The sequence below is a fragment of the Palaemon carinicauda genome, chromosome 37 (genome assembly GCF_036898095.1).
Source record: "Palaemon carinicauda isolate YSFRI2023 chromosome 37, ASM3689809v2, whole genome shotgun sequence".
In the NCBI taxonomy this organism is placed as follows: Eukaryota; Metazoa; Arthropoda; class Malacostraca; order Decapoda; family Palaemonidae; genus Palaemon; species Palaemon carinicauda.
This window is the reverse complement of record NC_090761.1, coordinates 5,634,716-5,639,238: the sequence shown is the minus strand read 5'-3', so window position 1 is coordinate 5,639,238 and position 4,523 is coordinate 5,634,716. Positions and strand designations below refer to the sequence as shown.

General features: G+C 34.3%; 1 protein-coding gene across 1 annotated transcript in view; it reads right to left on the bottom strand.

The window, feature by feature from the left end:
- Window positions 1-281, bottom strand: part of LOC137628973 (barH-like 1 homeobox protein) — a 57,645-nt gene extending 57,364 nt beyond the window's left edge. Inside the window, exon 1 of the mRNA XM_068360227.1 lies at window positions 1-281. This exon is cut by the window's left edge and continues 410 nt beyond it. The gene's annotated coding sequence lies outside the window, so the exon portion shown is untranslated.
- Between the last annotated feature and the right edge of the window lie 4,242 nt (window positions 282-4,523).

The following is a 4,523-nucleotide window of genomic DNA, read 5'->3' as shown; positions in this document are numbered from 1 at the left end:
CTTAGCTAGAAGCTGTCTCTCGAACTTGAGCCTTACTCGAAATGAATGTCTTTTAGAGTATTGCCATTGCAGCCTCCGGATCTAACTATGAATGCAATGTATGTAGAGAGAGAGAAGCTAGAAACCTATAACACTGGATGGCGGTAGTACAGCTGTGCTTGGTCGTTCCAGTTTTTGGGACGTTCGCTTGGCGCTTGTTTAATGTTTGTGCGTCCGGTAGCGATGCGTGTGTTTATGTCAGTCACTAAAGATTAGGTGAACAGGTGGCGTTGACGTCCGCACTTACCGCACCTGCCCACGGTTATGTGGTTGCGGCGCCGACGATGGTGTCAGATCCTCGCGAAAACACCATCAGTCCAGTGTTGCCAACATGTCTCTCGCCGAGTGCCACGGATTATATGCGTCTAAAACTATCTAAAAAGCCTCGATCAACTTTCGTCATATAATTTATTTTATAACCGAGCATTTGTGTATTATGTGATTCCTATTTATAAATGCTAAATAGGTCCGAAAACTTATTTAAAATAACCCTCGTTACTTGTCTCCGACCGAGTGGCACCTATGAACTTAAGGAGTGTCTGGTTCCGCCTCTTCCAAATCGATGCCCCGCCCCCTTCTCCTCTTGGCTCCTCCCCCTCGCCTTCCAACCTCCAGTCTTATCGGAGGCAACTCCCTGTTTTCTGAGGACTTGGAGGAGATTCACTAACATCCGCTTCTGAAAACTCCTTGAACTTATACAAAAGCGTTTATGTATTTCATTACCAGACTTCTGGGATCGAGACCTCCCCCTCCCTCCTTCCATTTCCTCCTCCCCCTCCACGGTATTCCTCCTTACCCACCTCCCTCATCCCATTATGTTCCATACTTGGTGGAACCTGGAAGAAATTCATTGCTTCTGTTCTAACTTCTTGGATGAGAGAAAACCTGAATGGCTAATGAGGATGCTCGCTATGGTATCAAGAACAACGGCGGCGTTTAACTCTTAAGTTTTCGAGACTGACTTTTGATTTGGTTTTCTTTGTCCAGAAATGATTAATGCCGGTATCTAGTTGGATATGCATAACACATGAAGTAGATGCCTTTAACTTTCATTAATTTATTTGCTTATCATTTTTGTCTTTTTTTTCTGTTTAAACAATATAATAAGGAAATTAGCGAATAACCTTTTGGAAAACATTTCATCGCATTGTTATATACTATAATCAAATCTGTGTGGAAGAGAGAGAGAGAGAGAGAGAGAGAGAGAGAGAAATGTTCAGATCACTGAAAAAAGTCACCAAATAGGTCACGCCACAGTAGGCCTAAGTGTGACGGGCCGAGAGAAAGTTGTGAACTCAAAGGCAGTATGAGAGCAACTGAGTTAATTTATTATAGAACACTCTCCTTTATATACAAAACCTCAAGGCAACAGGAAATTACATGTTCGAGAAACAGACAATGTTACATAGGAGAAACGCAGACATGTTTATTCTGGTTCTTTTTAGTGCGAGGGAACAGCGAAGATACAAGCATAATATATACAAAATGAATTATGTACGATCGTGTGACACACGGTTGGTACATAAGTCTCGTTATTGGCCCTCAGTTGCGTTTCATTGTTATCGGTCAACCACAACCTAACTTAGGAGAAAGTATTGGTAGTTAGCTGTTTTGTTATTTACATTTATTCATAGTCTATCACAGTCCTAAGTATTTCTCTTGAAATTACGTTCGATAATTACTTATTGGTAGTATTTCTTAAAATGAATGCTCTGTATATTTTCTTTGGTGTATATTGTTGATTTTTTTTTTGAGAATAGAGTTAAATACACGAAAAAAAATAGATCAGAGTTGATCTTATAAAAGAAATGGGAAAAAGCTTCTACAGCAAAAAGAGTGTTAAAAGTAAAGCAAAACATCACTGTTAAAAAAAGAAAAAAAAAGAAATTTTAATCGGAAATTCTCCGTAAAAGTATACTGTTCTCAACCATATTTCAGTCAAATACAGGCGACCATAATTTTTGTTATCTTTTACGGGTAAGTGACAGTATTATCACTCCGTCAATATATCCGTTTTTAAAATTAAAAATCCTGGAATAAATGTTTCCAGGCATTAACCGTTTGTTTTAGGCAAATGTTTAAGTGTTTATTAACACATCGAAATGCTTTTTATTAAGTGACAAATAAAATAGAGCCCGAAAAAAAAAAACAAGAAAAAAATATAGTTCTGGACAAAGCTCGTCTTTCTAGTAAGTCCTCTGGAGCCAGATAAATTGTCAATCTTGGTAGCTTTTAATATAAATACAAAAATTACATTTTATAGGTCACGAAACATGTAAAAGTTGACCTCTTCATGTTTCATTACGATGAACTTTTATATTTGATGTTTACCTTAAAAAAGGATCACTGCTGATGCGAGTAAGATTACGTACATCATGAGGATTCGTTGTCTGTACGGTGAACAAATGCAGAAGACGTGATTATTATTATTATTATTATTATTATTATTATTATTATTATTATTATTATTATTATTAGACTTCCATGAGAGAATATTAGAAGACCTAAATTTTAAAATTTACTAATTCAGAAGCGATCGAAGCGAGTAAATTTTTTAGACCAATAAAACTCGGAGTGGAATGTTGTTACAAACGGATTAAATATAATGTAATAAATTGAAAACCTTATAGATCGCCGATGCTATCCTTTACCAAACTCTCTCTCTCCGTTATAGTATAATTGTTTTATTTAAATTTAGTATATATCTAAAAGTTTATAGTCCTCTAAGCTAATGCCCTCATGAAAACTCATGTCTATGCTGACAGAGCGTATTTCCTTTAATACGCTATTGACAAACACTTCTGTGTGTGTATATATACAGTATATATATATGTATATATATATATATATATATATATATAAATATACCGTATCTATATGTGTGTGTATTTGTGTCTATATATATATATATATATATATATATACAGTATATATATATCATTAATCCTTTCCCCTTTGCAGTATGGCTTCAGGTTAGTGTCCAATTCTCAACAAGCCTTGGTGATCGGTTGAATTTCCAGCCGTCCCAGTTGGCTAACAAGTAAAATTAAAAATTACCACTTTGGTCACCAAAGTTCTTGTGAATCAGAACCGTTAACACCTCCGTCAACGAAGTTGGGAGGAGGTTATGTTTTTGCACCTGTTTGTCTGTTTGTTTGATTTTGAACAAGATCTTGGCCACAATTTTACTTATAGAGTAGTGAAACTTGTAGAGATTAATTGTTATTTTGAAACGTGGAAGTGATTCAATTTTTGACGAAGTAAATATACTTACATAACCACTGAATCACAAGCTGTGCGTGTTTATGTGTGTTTGTGTGTGTGTGTTGCGTGGCTATATATTGTGTACCGTTTTGCCCCTTTAGTAAGAAAGACGCCATCAAAGCGGTGTATCAATATGTGCTTCTCTTCAATGATCTTAGACAAATGTGGTGGCCTTTCGTCTAGGATTCCGACTCTTACCACGGATATTACCAATATATTGGTACGTCGACATGCAATGTCCACATTTCACATTCACTTCAATCTCACATATCAACATTTCAAGGACGATCTCTCTCTCTCTCTCTCTCTCTCTCTCTCTCTCTCTCTCTCTCTCTCTCTCTCTCTCTCTCTCTCTCTGCTATTTAGTCTGTTATTGATTTAATTTCATATTGTTTTAAAGAAAATTAAAACTATGATCGATCTCTTTTAGTTAATTAGTGTACATTGGGGTACCAGAGTTCAGTCCAATTATTCTTCGACCATCGTTTACCCAGAGTAGAAAAAGTGCCATTGATGAGCAATCTTCTCCCAAAATAGTTGCTGATTAAAATCACGGGAAACCACCTGCATCGAGGGAATTAGTTTTTAGTTGCATATACTGTATATATGTATATATATATATATATATGTATTTATTTATATATATATATATATATATATATATATATTGATATATATATATATATATATATATATATATATATATATATATATATATATATATATATATATATATATATTAGAAAGCCCAAGGAAAGTAGATACTTCAGTATTTGGACAATTTATTTGCTAAGCTTTCGGGAACAACGTTTTCCATCATCGGAGCTAAAAGTTGAACATGAAACATAAATCAATAGACATAATTACGTTAAATAGATTAAATTGAGTTAAACAGGCAATAATTACAGCTAATACATCGAAATAAATAAATAACGAAGTGAATGAAATATACTAAAAATACGAAATTAAACCAAATACGTCAAAAGTGAAGAATTAAATGAATGATATAGGGAAAGAACAATATCAAAATCAGAACAAATACACAGAAACAACTTGAAAAACAATAAAAGAATTCACAAAAGATAATAGATATGGAAATAAAAATAACTCTACACAGAAATAAACTGAAATACTAGAAAAAATAGACAAAAAAAAAAAATCACTGGATAAGGCAAGTAAATCACCGAGTAAGGAAAATTCCAAGACTAAAACATGAAAAG